General features: G+C 42.9%; 1 protein-coding gene across 1 annotated transcript in view; it reads right to left on the bottom strand.

The window, feature by feature from the left end:
* The window catches only part of LRMDA (leucine rich melanocyte differentiation associated), a 1,445,047-nt gene that overhangs the window by 618,469 nt on the left and 809,250 nt on the right, over positions 1-17,328 (bottom strand). The window lies entirely within an intron of this gene.

Raw genomic sequence — 17,328 nt, 5'->3', positions numbered from 1 at the left:
AAGTACACTGGATGTCAGATATTTTTTGGATGCGCACACTTTACACAGGATATGTGGCACAGCTAATGTCAATGTCCGCAGCGGACACTGTCTACGGAAAAAGTATACTGGATGCCACAGATAGTTTTTGGATGCGCACACTTTACACAGGAGATGTGGCGCAGCTAATGTCGCTGTCTGCAGCAGCCTAACTACTGTACGCTATTTAGCGCAGGATGCGCTAAAAATTGATATTGCTGCCACACACAATAGTCCTTAGAAGGACTTTTGGGTCTGTAACATTTTAGCTATTAAGTGCAGGCTGCGCTAAAAATATAGATTGCTGCTGCCACACACAATAGTCCTTAAAATAACTTTTGGATCTCTGAAAAGTTTTGTTGGTAATAATATTCCTCAAACACTCCCTACACTGTCTGTCCCTTCCTCAGCACAGTTCTCCCTGACTAAGAATGAGCTGAAAATGCGTCATCGGGTGCTATATAATGGCAGCCAGACAATTACTGTAATGCCATCAGCCAATATGGCTACGGCATTACAGTGAGGGCAGTACTTACCTGCGGGGCGGAGACTCGAGCATTGCGCTCGAGCAAATGCGGTATTCGGCCGAATACCGCCATGTGCCGAGCATCGAGATACTCAAGCCGAACAGGTGTTCGGCCGAGCATGCGCGATCATCACTAGTCAATTATACTATGAGTGGGCCTGAAATGCATAGCTAAGCATGGAGCATGAAATATAATAAGGCAGTTAGAGGCAACTAAAGAAAACCAAGCAAGGCCAATGAGATCCTGAAGGTTTTCAGCTTTTGATTACATGTCACATATATATTCAAGAAAAATAAATACATAATACACAATGATGACACCAGTTAAAAAGAAGCTGTGGTATGTGAAACCTTGAACTGTATACAAATTATCAGTAGTCATGTGAAGCTGTTCTCTATAGTACGCAATTCAAAAAAGAAGGAAAGAAGGCTTTCTTTAACTTGTGGAAGAAGCCACTTGTTTGGTGAAACCTGGGATGGGAAAGTTTACCAGGCGTGTTGCTCTTATTATTATTCTATCAATGTGTCTTCGACAAACATCATGTTTGTGAGTATATACTTTTTTTTTTTTTTACCTAATTCTAATATGATATACTTCACTATAGGAAACCTGCTATATTATCTTGATTTCTGGATGTAGCCCTCCTGAGATACTCTATGAGCTGGAAAAAGGAGAGTCTGTGGAACTACAGGTCCCAGCAGTACTTCACATCAATGAGCGAACAATATGTGCTACTTGCATTTACCTCAAGTAAAGCTAATAGACTTTTTTAATAGTTAAGTGACCTGTTCTAAAGTGTTTGGAAAACCAGGAGACCAACTAGGAGACCACTACAGCTGTCACTGAAACCAGATAGGAGGGGCTGTGAAGTAGCTGAATGCAGATAGTAGATCTGTGCCCTTCACAGTGAAGATCCACCTCTGGTGCACTTAAAGTGGTTCTCCAGGATTTAACATTTTATGATCCATCCCTAGAATAGCTCATAGTTATAAGATAGTCATGGGTCTGATAAGCACCCCATTCACTTCAACGGGAACAGTGTTGTAGTAACTATCTCTGCCCAGTACATAGTGGACACAGCTGTGTAGTTCCAGTGCTGGAGCTACTTCTGAACAGTTAATCAGGCTTGGTGTCCAACCCATGCTGATCTCATATTGATGACTTAATCTAGACATAAGTCACTAATCATTAATCCTAGAAAATCACTTTAAACCCTTGCAGACCTATTGACTATATATACGTCAGGGCAGTCAGCACATATCTCTACACAAACATTTAAAAATGTCTGTGCAGAGACTGTAGCTGCGTGCTAATCATGCTGCTGCAGGAGTAGGGAGTCTGCTCTCAGTGATAGCAGGGTCCTTATAGAGAAGGCATGCACAGGAATGCTGCTTTCTGCACCAGTCACAACAGTCATGTGATTGCCGGGGACCGGAAGTCTGCATGAGCTGCTGGGTCTTACCAGTCCAATATCATCTCTACAGTGATGTTGCACAATGATGTACTACGTCTCTGTGGGCTGTATGTCAGCCCTTGTTACAGGAGAAATCAGCAAGAAATAAAAATAAAAATGTAATGTTGAATGTGCCCCAAAGGTCATTTATGACCTTATGGGGGTCACAAAACTTATAAAAAAATAAAATAAAAAGCCACCACATGTCACGATGCTGCTTCTAGCCCCACACCCACCATAATACATTCCACATATCAAAAGGACCATTATGGAAATGGAATATAATTAAAAAAAACACATTTTAATTGCACATTGTGCTATTTACAATGACAAAATGTGAACAACATACTATTTTTCAATTTTTTTCACATTTATCCTTATGTTCCTAGCCCATTACCTAGCGCTGTCAACAGTTTAACATAGACAAAACTGCTGACAGATTCCCTTCAAAATCTTAGAAAACTCCTTTTACTCATGCAAAGGATATTGACTTTCACATCAAATTCCTAGACTACAGTACATAGGATAATCATGGTTGCTGTCAGTAGTGATGATGAAGTAGTAGTAAAGTCAGGCAAGGAGCCAAGAATCATCACCAGGAGAGCTGTCGGGATACTACAAGCTGGAAGATGACATGAGTGCATGGTATAGCAAGGAGACAGTCAGGGGTCAAAGCAAGGATTAGAAGAGCAAGTAGCAGTAAACAATCCTAAGATCAGGCAAAAATATTTATTGTCAACTCCAAGGTCAAGATTACAGTCAATCAGTAGTCAAGATTAGGATCAGGAGCACAACAAAAGCCAGGCAAGCGTAAAACTACAATCTTCAGTCGAGGCTTGGTAGCCGGACTCCCCTTTAAATAGCCTACCAGGTCTGAAACCAGGGGATGACATCCATTTACCACAGCAACCAGGTGCAGCCTGCTGTGATGATGAAGAGAGCTGCAGCACTATCTAGCAAGGTTGAGGTTGATATTGGGACAAGATGAAGACTTCTTACTTACAGACATACTGGAATGTCGCAAAAGTGACAACAGTAAATGTAGTTACTTTAGAACCAACATTTCAAACTGTCACTTTATCATTAGAGGAACTTCTGAATTACTAATGTGTTCACATGTCTACATTATGGTAGAAGTCATCTTCAGATGACTAATATATGTCAGACTCTGTTCACATCAGCCTTGGGAACAATGTTGTGTTTATGAGTGAGCCTGACAGAACACATTCACTTATAACAGGGTCCATTGGGTTCAGAGAAGGTATCTATTATTTTGCCAAGAAAAATAGCAGAAATCATGTCATTAAGAAACTTCATATTGAAATGAAGGACATTCATCCGTATGTGAGCATACATATGACTCTACCACCCATTCTACAGTCTCTCCTGATTTAATAAAACAGCAATTTAAAGAGGTTATGTAAGCACTAGTTAGCCATACATTATATGCCCCCTTACATAGATTCACAATCAGGGCAATTATCAGGAAGGCCATACTGGACTTAGTACTAACCAATAGACCTGACAGAACAACAAATGTGAAGGTTGGGGGACACCTGGGAAATAGTGATCATAAAAAATAATCTTCCAATTGTAATTCAAAAGAGTGTTTATTCTGAGCAGTTAAGAGAGCCCATTAGCCTCACTAACTGGGATAATGTCTTTGGGAATAAGAATGCAGCCGCAAAATGGAATATGTTTAAAGGCATCATTTAAAGGAAGCATTGAAAACTATAAGGAAAAAAGAATGTGTAAAAGACAGATAAAAGTGGCCAATTATATAAATGGTAAAAAGCTTAAACCAGAGAGTGTTAGCCCATTGCAGAGTGATAAGGGAGGAGTTGAAGAGAGTGCTGAGGAGAAAGCAAAGCTATTAATTGAGGAAAATGAAATGTCAGATGAAGCACAGAGTGTCAAAATAAACTCCCCATTAAAAATACCCTGTCTGACCCAGGAAAAGGTCAGACAGGGTAAAAAAATTTAAATAGACAAATGACCAGGTCCACATCGCATACACCCCCGTATCCTAAGAGAATTAAGTAGTGTAATAGACAGACACTTATTTTGTATATTGACAGGGAGTGTTCCACAGGATTGGTGCTTGTCAAATGTGGTGCCAATATTCAAAAAGCGGTCAAAAACAGAGCCCGGAGACTATACGCCAGTAAGTTTAACATCTGTCGTGAGTAAATTGTTTGAGGGTTTTGAGACTGCGAGCACTGTGACTGGTGGCTGAGACAGCTGGCACTGGCTGGTGGTGCTGAGACTGCGACTAAGACTGTTGAGTGTGGCTAATTGCTGAGACTTGTCACTATGACTGGTGGCTGTGGCTGGTGGCACTGACTGATTGCTGAGACAACTGGCACTGACTAGTGGCTGAGACGGCTTGAACTGACTGGTGGCCGAGATGACTGACACTGACTGGTGGCTGAGACTGCGGACACTGTGACTGGTGGCTGAGACGGCTAGCACTGACTGGTGGCTGAGACGACTTGCACTGACTGGTGGCTAAGACTGTGGGCACTGTGACTGGTGGCTGAGACAGCTGGCACTGACTGGTGGTACTGAGACTGCGGCTATGCCTGAGACTGTTGACTGTGGATAATTGCTGAGATGGGTGGCACTGACTGGTGGTGCTGAGACTGCTGTCACTGTGACTGGTGGCACTGACTGATGGCTGAGACGGCTGGTACTGACTGATGGCTAAGATGACTGACACTGACTGATGGCTTAGACAATTGAAACTGACTGGTGGCTGAGACTGCGGGCACGGTGATTGGTGGCTGAGACGGCTGGCATTGACTGGTGGTGCTGAGACTGCTGGCACTGTGACTGGTGGCAATCACTGATGTCTGAGATGGCTGGCACTGACTGGTGGTGCTGAGACTGCGACTAAGACTGTTGAGTGTGGCTAATTGCTGAGACTTGTCACTATGACTGGTGGCTGTGGCTGGTGGCACTGACTGATTGCTGAGACAACTGGCACTGACTAGTGGCTGAGACGGCTTGAACTGACTGGTGGCCGAGATGACTGACACTGACTGGTGGCTGAGACTGCGGACACTGTGACTGGTGGCTGAGACGGCTAGCACTGACTGGTGGCTGAGACGACTTTCACTGACTGGTGGCTGAGACTGTGGGCACTGTGACTGGTGGCTGAGACAGCTGGCACTGACTGGTGGTACTGAGACTGCGGCTATGCCTGAGACTGTTGACCGTGGATAATTGCTGAGATGGGTGGCACTGATGGCTGAGACGGCTGGTACTGACTGATGGCTAAGATGACTGACACTGACTGATGGCTTAGACAATTGAAACTGACTGGTGGCTGAGACTGCGGGCACGGTGACTGGTGGCTGAGACGGCTGGCATTGACTGGTGGTGCTGAGACTGCTGGCACTGTAACTGGTGGCAATTACTGATGTCTGAGATGGCTGGCACTGACTGGTGGTGCTGTGACCACTGGCGGCAACTGGTGGCTACTAGTGCCGGCGGCAGCAGTTGCTGTATCTGTGTCTGTATCTGACAGGACTGTAATGGCGGCGCTTGTGTGAGGTCCGGGCGGCTGTGTGGTGCGTTGCGATGCTATTGGCCGGCGCGCCGCACATTTAACTCATGCATCGCGCATGTGCAGTTAACTTGGCGCATGTGCATTTAACTCGGCACATGTGCATTTAATTTCGGCACACACGCATGGACACATTGCAGGCACAGAGGGATTTTATTATATAGGTTTTTGATCAATGCAATACTCCTCTGTTTGCATGTTTATATAAGCCTATCAAGTGAACAATACAGAGTTCATTCTAATCCTTCACCTACTGTTGTAATGAGGATTACCTTGCAGCCAAACCCTTCCCTGTGCAGCACTCATAAACTGAGATTACTTTACTCTCCCATTGAGAACTTTTATTTATTGTTTTCAATTACATAGTACAAAAATAAAAAAGCCATAAAAAATGTAAAAAAATAAACTATGAACATTAGATTTAAGAAATACCCCTTTCTGATGGAAATATCCTTTTAAGTGATCCAATAGCAGCCAATTTGGCTAAGTTTCTCTTATTTGGACAGTTTTAGACTTTACTGACTGAGATTAGAATAATGGACATAACTACTGAAATGAATACTCATAATTTATTATAACCAAGTGCATGATTCATGAGTGACAATGTTCATAGTTATTCCAGACAAAAAGTCTATTGGGGGAATTTATCAAAGGTTTTATGCACAAAGGTGCAAATTATAGTACACACCATATATGTGCTGGCGTTTGGATCACTAGTCTTAATAAATTCCCCCTATGAGTTTAACTTTGAATTATTTTCTCAGACAAACAGGGACCAATGTATCCTAAACAAAAAATGATTTTGTACTTTAAATTGTCTCAACTTTATAAAGTATTGCATGTAAGGAGATGCAAAGTAGGGCTATTTTCTCTTATATGAAGATACAAAACAAACACAAGCATCAGCAAAAACCTGTCTTTGTGGGAGAGTCCTGCAAGAGATGTGCTCTGCACCATAGTGCCATGGCTTTTGGGGATAATTTGCTAATTTACATCTTCACGCAACAAACTAGTTTTGTTTTGGCTGCTGGCTATTATATCCTAAAATATTCATTGCTAATGTAACAGACAGAAACTCAAAAATTCCAAATATCTAGATTTTCTGTATTACATTTAAAGGGAGTCTGTTACCAGGAAATTCACTGTTAAACCAGGCACAATGCCTTGTAGGGCCAACTCAGCTGAATGTAATGCAATACAGGGCCAGGCGACTGGACATCAAAAAGGAGGAGGAGGGTGTTGAGTAAGGGTTGAGACGTATGCATGTATATCCATGCATGCCTGCAAACACGTGCGGGCATGTATGGTATATATATGCATACATTAACCACCGCATCATGGGGTGATGTGCGCAGATGTGCCCAGCATCTGCGCACGTCTGCCCATGGTGATCCCCAGGGGCTCATGGTGGCCCCTGTGGGAAATATGTGGTCCCTGGAAGCTGTGCCCCCTTATATTAGTATATATGTGCCCCCTTATAGTTAGTATATATTTCCTGTATGACCGTGTATATATTGGCCCTGTATGGCAAGTGGGGACATATGCATGTCCCCTGTATGTGATGCCCCAGATATATGCGAGGGTGTGTGTATATATAGATATGTGTGTATGTATTTGCACACGTGTCTATGTATATACACTTATGTCAGCATGACAGTATGTATGTGGGCTTATTGCTGCCCATTCATACCCCCAGTTTTGTATGTGTATGTGTTTATAGATGTGATATATGCAATTCCAACTCTTATCTACAGAGTTGTTTAGAGAAAAACTTGTGCTGATAGCCTGTAGGATAACAGCTGATTAGCATCTAGTCCCCTTTTGTTCAGGCCCAAAGCAATCAGACTCTTTGGCACCGATTGTGAGGGGACTTTTTAACCAGAGACATCAAGAACCTGTTTTTCCACACCTCTGCCCATGGCTAAAACTCCATGCCCCTACTCCCAGCATTTTTGGGACTAGGGGGGGGGGGGGGCTCTGGGGATTGTAGGCAGGCATACTTCACAGTGACACTATGATGTCACATCCCTGAGGAAGGAGGAGGGGGGCTGGTTTTGGGCTATAAAGCCCTAAACAGAGCAGAGGTGCGGTCTCTTGCAACCAGACAAGATTCAGAGACGCATGGGAGAGAGCAGCTTCATGATGACCACCTGGATAAGGCCTAAGTATACCTGTGTAGCCCCTACCTACCCCTCACATATCACCCCTGGTCCTGTAACCCCTATATTTCCCTGATGTGCACCTTGGGCCCTGATTCAACCCCTATCCCTTCAACGATTAACCCTTTCCCTGCCAGGCATTACCCCTGGTAGTTACCCTGGTCCCTATGCCCTGATGGACCCTGGTCCCTGCCTACTGTTCACCCTGGCTACCCTTGCCCCTGAAACCCCTGATATACTCTTTCCCTACTCTGATTAACCCCTGGTGGTAACCCCTGCTTAAACCCTGCCACACACCCCCCCTCACTGTACACTTGCAGGGTATTTAGCCCCTGCATTGCTGTACAGTTCTGATATTATCCCCATTGTTAACCCTTTGTGTTTGTGGTCGGCTTACACCCCTGTAAGGCCACCATTAACCCTCGGCGTACCCCATAGGGATAGTATAGAACTAGATGGGTGGGCTGTTAATATTGTATGTGTGAACTGTATAGTTAGTTGATGGGTGGAATTGGGAATGTGTAGTGTAGTTTAGGATTGTATATTTAGTGCTGTATTGTTAGTGTATTGCGTAGTGTATTGTTAATAAATACCGTTATATTTGTAACTATCTGTGTAACGTGTAGTTATTGGTGATAGTTAGTTAGTAAGGCGCATGCAGCTAGCATAGTGATTAGTGTAAAGTATAGCAAAGGTATTGTGTTATTATATAAAGGCATAAATAGGCGGAGTTATCACTAGATGGCTCCTCCCATTTATGAATATTAATTATCGATATTTGCATAAATATTGGTGATTAATATTCCCCCTTTACAGAGGGATGGCAGAAGAAGCTGCTAACCAAATCCAAATCCAAATGCATCCCAAATTTCCAAAAATTTGGATTAGTTAGAATCTCTCTCTCTTTCAGCTAGAATTGATTTGTACCCAAATCAAATTCATTTGTAGGTTCGGACAAATCAACTAAGTTTTAAAAATTCACTGAGCCTTATTTTGGGAGTACCTTTTCTACAGAATGGAGCAATGGATCTCTAAGTGAAAGGTATTGTAATATTTTGCTGAGCTAGCCCTACAAGGCATTGTGTCTGGTTTAATAGTGAATTTTCTGGTGACTCACTTTGAATTATCCTCTACAAACAGGATAGGGGATAACTATTAGATCGGTGGTGGACCTACAGCTGGGACCCCCACAATCACGAGAATGGGGGACCCATACCCCGTGGAGCCCCCCCCCAATATGAAAGGTGTGGCCAGTTGGGCATGTGCTCAACCACTCCATTAATTTTTTATGGGAGTTTTGGAGATAGCCGAGTATAGTGCTCGGCTATATCTGGAATTCCAATAAAAATTTATGGAATGGCTGAGCGCATGCCTGATCGGCTGCTCCATTCATTTCGGGGGGCTCCACGGGTATGAGACCCCATTCTCATGATTGTTGGGGGTCCCAGGAGTGGAAACCCCCACACACAAACCGATTTAATAGCTATCCCCTATCTTGCGGATAAGGATAACTTAATATAACCAAAATACCCCTTTAACTATTAAGGTAGCAAAATTATTTCTCCTGTTCTACATATCGAAGATAATATGTGGAGAATAAATAGTAATAATGTTAGTATAATCCTGTACCAAAACATTGTGGACTCTAAAGCTCCATGATGATGTTTTATGCATCAGTTGTTGACAGGGGCTTCGTTAGGTCAAAACATTCGGGGCTTGAGCCCCAGATGTTTTGACCAGTGCCCCGAATGTTATGCTGGCTGGCACTGGCAGGGCCGGCTGGCGCTCTGACTCTCCTGCGCTACACCGGCCCCGCCGCTCACATATATTTAACTCTAAAAAAATTTATAATCCTAATCCGCCTGGCGCCTGCCCTGCAGACTTAACTTTTAACTTGAAATCAGCCGCACGCTCATCTCACTAGATTCTTACTGCAGCTCCGGTAACAGCAGGCAGTGAGGGCAGCGCTCGCTCACTGACGTCAGGCGCCTTCTCCTCCCACTAGGCAGCGCAGGCGCGTGACGTCAGTGAGTGAGCACCGCCCGCACTGCCTGATACTGGAGCTGACTAGCTGAGACTCTGAGTAAGACTAGAGATGAGCGCTGAATCTGATTTATAAAGTTAAAGTTGCACTTGCAGGATACGGATGGTTTACAGTTTAAAATGTTAATGTACAGTTGTACACTCCTGTGAGTGGCTGGGAGGGGGATCTGTGGATGGCACTGTTATGGGGAGGGGGATCTGTGGTGGATGGCACTGATATGGGGAGGGGGATCTGTGGTGGATGGCATTGTTATGGGGAGGGGGATCTGTGGATGGCATGGCAGATGGCACAGTTATGGGGAGGGGGATCTGTGGATGGCACTGTTATGGGGAGGGGGATCTGTGGTGGATGGCACTGATATGGGGAGGGGGATCTGTGGTGGATGGCATTGTTATGGGGAGGGGGATCTGTGGATGGCACTGTTATGGGGAAGGGAACTGTGGATGGCACTGTTATGGGAAGGGGGATCTGTGGATGGCACAGTTATGGGGAGGGGCATCTGTGGATGGCACTGTTATGGGGAGGGGGATCTGTGGATGGCACTGTTATGGATGATCTGTGGGGTTGCCCAGACGGCTAGGCCCTTCACTGTAGTTATTAACGCCATTCAACAGTCCCCCATTCACTGAAAGGGGGACTGCTGAAAGGGGTTAATAACTACTGTGAAGGCCCCCCCGATTGTGATGAGGGTGTGTGGAGTCATGGGATGGGGGCATGGCTTCACGTGGGCTCGTGCCCCGGATGTCTTCAGACCCTAGCAACGCCCCTGGTTGTTGAATTTCCTAATATGCAGTATATGAAGAGGATCTAAGGCTGGGTTACTTGTTACAGAATTAGAGTCCATGCACAAGATAAAGCCATGTATGGATGCATGGTACTGGCTTTTGATCGGGAAAGAAGAAGGAGGCTAAGTACCCAGTTCTGCATTATGGAGACAATCAATGTAGTGCCATATGTACTGCACTCCATTTATTCCACTGTACAGAAAGCTCCTATCCTCAGCTTCTAGCAGCATTTTCTGACTTCAATATGTATGGACTAATAACATTAGCTTTGCACTTATTTTTCTTTACCGTTTTTTTTTTTTTTGGGCAAACATCTTGAGGGCTTACGATTTGGTAGCGAGCTTTCCTCAGAGTTTTGGTCTCAAGTTACAATATTTTCAATCTCAGTGGTTATCCTAAAACCAACAATATTATTTGAGAGAGCACTGTACAATACCGCCCAATAGCATTCTGTATTATGTATTATTCATGCATCCAGCCCAGATACAGCGGTACAAGCCCAAATTTGGACCTTGCCCTGTGGAAGGCTGCTGCATATCCCAGCTTCAACTGTATCTGCATCCTCAGGGTGCAGATATAGTTGAAATCTATGGTGAAGCAAGGCGCTCCCTGCTCCACATTTCCCCTGCAGCCTGTGGTTCAGCGCAGGCAGGCATAATACAGTGACGTCACTGCGCCTGCTACATTCCGAGCCACATACAATGCAGATCAGAGACCATTGCAGACCATTTGTTGTGGGAACATGGGATACGTGAGTAAGCAATTTGTAGGAAATTAAGGGCATCACTGTGTATGAGAGCACTTAAGGGGGCCTCATACTATATGGGGGCACTTATGGAGACATCAGGCTCTGTGTGGGACACTTAAGGAAGCATCATTCTTTATGAGGCACTTAAAGGGGTTGTCTCCCTTCAGCAAGTGGCATTCATCATGTAGAGAAAGTTAATACAAGGCACTTACTAATATATTGTCATTGTCCATATTGCTTCCTTTGCTGGCTGGATTCATTTTTCCATCACATTATACACTACTCGTTTCCATGGTTATGACGACCCCGCAATCCATCAGCGGTGGCCGTGCTTGCACACTATAATAAAAATTGCCAGCCTCTCTGGTGGCCAGGACCATGGGAATGCACCTAGGCTGGTGCTGTATTCTATAGTGTGCAAGCACGGCCACCGCTGATGGATTGCAGGGTGGTCATAACCATGGAAACAAGAAGCGTATAATGTGATGGGGAAATGAATCCAGCCAGCAAAGGAAGCAATATGGACAATCACAATACATTAGTAAGTGGCTTGTATTAACTTTCTCTACGTGATAAATGCCATTTGCTGAAGTGAGACAACCCCTTTGAGGGTATCAATACTGTATCAGGACATTATATTGTGTGTGGTGCAGTTAAGGGGGCATTATACTGTTTAGGGCATTTATGGGGACATCATTCTGTGTGGTGGTCAGAGACTTAAGAGGTCTTCAGTCTGTAGGGGGCACTTAAGGGTTCCTCATACTTATAGGGTTCACCCATTAAGGCATCATACTGTGTTGGGGAATACTTATGGGGGCATTTAAGGAAGCCTCATACTGTATGGGAGGCATCCATGCAGACATCATACTCTGTTAGGGGGACTTAAGGGTGCATCATTCTATATGAGGGCACATAATGATGCCTCATACTATATGAGAGCACTCATGGGGGCAACATACTGTGTGGGGGCACTTGAGGGGCATCTCTGTATGGAGGTACATAATGGGGCCTCAAAGTGTATGGGAGTAATTAAAGGGACATTGCTCTATGTGGGGGGCACTTTTGGGAACATTCTGCTGTGAGTGGGGCAAGTAGAATGACATTCTATTGTGTAGGAGCACTTTGGGGCATCATACTATGTCAGGAGTGCAAAGAGTGCATCATTACTGTCTCAGGGGCAGGAAGGGGACTTGGCTGTATTGTGCATAGGCATTGGGTGGCATTAGAAGCATGGTTTAGTGTAAAAAGAAAATGCCAACATTAGCAAAATGCAAAAATTCAAATATAACAAACCAAATACAGTTTCAAATCAGTTAGGTTAATTTAGAGGGTGTCTAATCCTAGCCTGAAATACATAGAAAAATTGAAAACATAAACCAATGATAAAATGTAAACACTTATGAGAAACGACAATGACTTCACAGATAAGGATAAGAAAATGTATATTTTACTCTGCCTACAACCTTGTTGTATATTATATGTCATTGTAAGTTTCATTTATGCACAGAGGGGTATAGCAAGCTGAATACAGAACACTAGGTCAAAAATTATTTTTACCATTCAAGGGTAGCAAATGGTGATATACAGAGGAGGTTGGGAAAGGACTACGTCAAGCTTATGATTAATATCAATAATGCAATAAAAAAAGGATAGCAGAAATTAAAATAAGGACAGATGAGGTACGGTTGAACACATTCTATTTCTCAACCCTCAAACATTTAAATGAACACTCCTTGAGAGCAAAGTACAAAATGGTAACCTTGAGGTGCTGAGTGGCAGTAAGAATTATGGGTTATTGTACTGTCAGTGTTCTAGACAACTGAATGATGGGTTACTGTGTTATTTAGACAATCAAAAACTTGGAAGCGAATGTGACATATTCTGCAGTGTGAAAGCTTCTGACATGCAACATGAGCATTTGTAAAGGGACAAAATGTTATCTAAAAATGATTTGCCAGAAAAAAATACATGGTGCTTCACAGCATATAAAACTAACAGCTTAGGAATCGCTTAGGTTTCACTTATTTTCAAGAGCTGAACAGAAAATTTGACGTTCTATAATGATTGTCCCATATGTTGGCAATGTAGCTAACAGAAAGGTTAGTGTCTGGTTATGCAAATCTATCTCAAACCAAACCCGTACCACAGGCTATAGTTTGATTATGTAGAATGCAACAAATCTCACAAATATACAATATAGAGTAATAATAATAATGCCCATAATTGCCTGAAGTCAATGAGTCATCTAAGCTTAAAGATTCAGAGTAATAAATGTTAAAGATGTATTCCAACCAATGACATCTTTCATCGACAGGATATGAAATAAATGTGGGGTCCCCCATGACCCAAAACCACTAAAAGCCACAAATAAAAGGGGAACACAGGGAAGGCAAGTGTGTATCTCTCTCTATTGAAGGCTATAGGAGCTACAGAAATGGGTGAGCAGGCTCCCATCATCTTCTATTATTGGAGTAGACTGCCAGCCAGAACCTCTGTATAATAGGGGTCAACAGACCTCTTGATAGAAGGTCCCGGAACTTAGAAGACTACTTATTACAGATTGATATGCTGTAGGTATACCATAAATGTGTGTTGGTTAAAATGCCCCTTTAAATATTATACACAACTGTTCCGTCCATTAAAATTAGTTATATATTTTTTTTTCAACTTCTTTGGAAATTGCTTTAAAAAATAACCATTTTTGTATCAAGCTTAATGCAATACTGCCACTTAGTACTTTATATCTAAGTGTAAACTGGAGTTAATGCACAACAGAGTTATGTTTGCCTCAGCTCGACTGTCTTAATAGCAGATCTCTAGTTCATTGGGGCACCCTAATGGGGGATCTAAAAAGGGATTATCACATCAGGACAACCCATTTGTACATGTCCTATTAGGGCACATTCTTTCAGTTTTAACATCCACATCCACTATCTCTCCTTGGGGAGAGACCGCCTTAATCGGTGTGAGGAGACTTATAGGTCATACATGCTCCTCTCGAATTCTGGGAAGAAAGGGATGCAAATGACCTCTTAATAAGCTCTGCCTCTAATGTCACCAGATGTAAGGCAGCTATTCTATAAGTCAATGTTCAACCCTTTAAATAGGTCATGAGACATGACTTGGATATTAAATATGCCAACACCCCATCTGCAGACTGCTGTTTTCGGGGTGATTGCCCCTCATCAGTGCAGAGCAGAAAGTACTGGCTTAACTGGGCCAAGTCAGGATTTGGGGGGTACTATCTCTCCTTGGGGAGAGAACACCTTAGTCGAATTCCAGAGGAGCATGTATGGCCTATAAGTCTCCTAACGCTGACTAAAACACTCTGTTAAGAGCTCATTTTCATCCCTTTCTTCCATGGTTTTCAGAACGCAAAATGGATACAGTCTTCTGCATGAGGCCTAACTATAACACTATTACCGCTTTCACTAACATCTGTAAACTGACAAACTTCTTAAGTGGAAAAAAATCATTGTACAATTTATACTATTATTAACAGAGCATTTGGGGATAAACACTAGTGCTAGGAATTTGCCCAGGAGAATATCTGTGTTTCAGTGTGCCATTTGGAGATTGCTTCCCACAGAGAAAGTGAACAAAACATGAACTTTCTGTGCTTAGGTCAGCCATGGGTTATGTGAAAGGCAAGGGTCAAACACATTTTGGTAGCTAAAAGCTGAAGCAGATAAGAATAGATTAGATACTTCAACTAATATCAGTGTGTACAGTGAAGTGACATCTTTCAGATAGAAAAAACTGATGCCAGTGATAACAGTCTCTGTACAGAGCTGCAGAATATATTGGTGCTATATAAGCAATAGGTAAATAAATTAAACAAAACAAAACACGGCCCAGAGAATCAAAATGCATATTTTTCAAATAGAGGAAAGGGTGAAACTTTTTTGACCTTGTCAAATGGCATATGAAACAGTGTGTTGATTCAGTAAATACGTATAGTTGGTTTGTTGAGTCTACAGTTGGCCATGCTTCAGCGAATCGAGCTTTGGATCATAAATCCGAAGTCTATTAGTTCAGAAACTTAGGGGCACATTTATTAAGACCGGCGTTTTAGACGCCGGTCTTAATAAATCACTGTAGCTGGCGGAGGATCCACCAAAGTTATGAAGAGGAGGAGGCCTCTTCATAACTTTGGCGCATCCAGCGCCAGTACTAAATGTAAGACAGCTTCCTGAGGCATAGAAAATGGTAAATGAGATGGGCCTGCCAGGGATTTCTCCCCACGGTGGGTGTTTTTTGTACTTTGGGGACCCAGAGGTCAGCATCCGACACCACTGGCACCACCACTGAATGGACTTATTGAGAACATCTCAACAGGTAGTGCTGTCTTACTTTTTATTTTAACCACAGTGGGTGTGACGTGGGCAGGGAGAAGTCATAGATAGCGGCACAACTAACTGTTGCGCCGCCATCTGCAGCCGAAATACGCCTAATATACTAAATTACCCCCTTAGTTTTTTATGCTGTTTCCATACAGCATCATATCTATTGGCTCCACGTAGGCCAATTTCGTATCGCCCAAAGTTGCACGAGACTTCAGCAAATTAGTCCGGTAACACTACCTGCGTATTTGAAAGCATTTTAAATTAGGAATTTAAAGTGAGCTTTGGAACAAGGTACCAAAGTTTTTTGAACAAATCAACTTTAGATCTATGATCCAAAACTCGATTCGCTCGAGCCTAGTGGTCATACACAGTACATAGAAGTTGGTTGATGGTTGAAAAGCAGTTGAACAAACCATACGAAATGGGTGCAAAAAAAATAAGGCATAAAACTGTGGCAGAATGGAGTTTTTTTCCTGCTTCTCACCACTTTGTATGCAACTGTAAATGGTTCCATTAGAAAGTACATCTTGTCCTGCAAAAAACAAGCCCTCATACAGCTATTGGAATGAAAAAATAAAAAAAATATGGCTTTGCGGGGGCTGGGAGTAGAAATAAAAACGGAAAAACTTTTTTTTTTAAATCACCTGGTCTTGAAAGGGTTAGCTAATAATAAAAAAAATATGCATTTACAATATTATCAGGTATACTGAATCGTAATTACACTTGTAGCCCAATTCTGCAGTAATCATTACTGTGTGTGTTTATGGGCATTTCCAGAGTATCATAGGATCTCTCAGTGGGCCAAGCTACTGTATGACACAATAATGTGAAACCGGGTCCCTCAGAACTCTGCAACCTAAACGATAACTAGTCTTTAGAATTCTGCAGGCACATGTGTTTTATTCTGTAGATGAGAGAGAAAATACTGTGGTAGTGCCATGAAGCCATTGCCATCCTTACTGTGCTGATTTTATTACCATATACAGGGAGTGCAGAATTATTAGGCAAATGAGTATTTTGACCACATCATCCTCTTTATGCATGTTGTCTTACTCTAAGCTGTATAGGCTCGAAAGCCTACTACCAATTAAGCATATTAGGTGATGTGCATCTCTGTGGTCTAATGACATCAACACCCTATATTAGGTGTGCATAATTATTAGGCAACTTCCTTTCCTTTGGCAAAATGGGTCAAAAGAAGGACTTGACAGACTCAGAAAAGTCAAAAATAGTGAGATATCTTGCAGAGGGATGCAGCACTCTTAAAATTGCAAAGCTTCTGAAGCGTGATCATCGAACAATCAAGCGTTTCATTCAAAATAGTCAACAGGGTCACAAGAAGCGTGTGGAAAAACCAAGGCGCAAAATAACTGCTCATGAACTGAGAAAAGTCAAGCGTGCAGCTGCCAAGATGCCACTTGCCACCAGTTTGGCCATATTTCAGAGCTGCAACATCACTGGAGTGCCCAAAAGCACAAGCTGTGCAATACTCAGAGACATGGCCAAGGTAAGAAAGGCTGAAAGACGACCACCACTGAACAAGACACACAAGCTGAAACGTCAAGACTGGGCCAAGAAATATCTCAAGACTGATTTTTCTAAGGTTTTATGGACTGATGAAATGAGAGTGAGTCTTGATGGGCCAGATGGATGGGCCCGTGGCTGGATTGGTATAGGGCA

Source organism: Bufo bufo, chromosome 6 (assembly GCF_905171765.1).
Source record: "Bufo bufo chromosome 6, aBufBuf1.1, whole genome shotgun sequence".
Taxonomy (NCBI): Eukaryota; Metazoa; Chordata; class Amphibia; order Anura; family Bufonidae; genus Bufo; species Bufo bufo.
The sequence above is the reverse complement of the archived record's forward strand: the minus strand, read 5'-3'. Positions and strand labels throughout refer to the sequence as shown.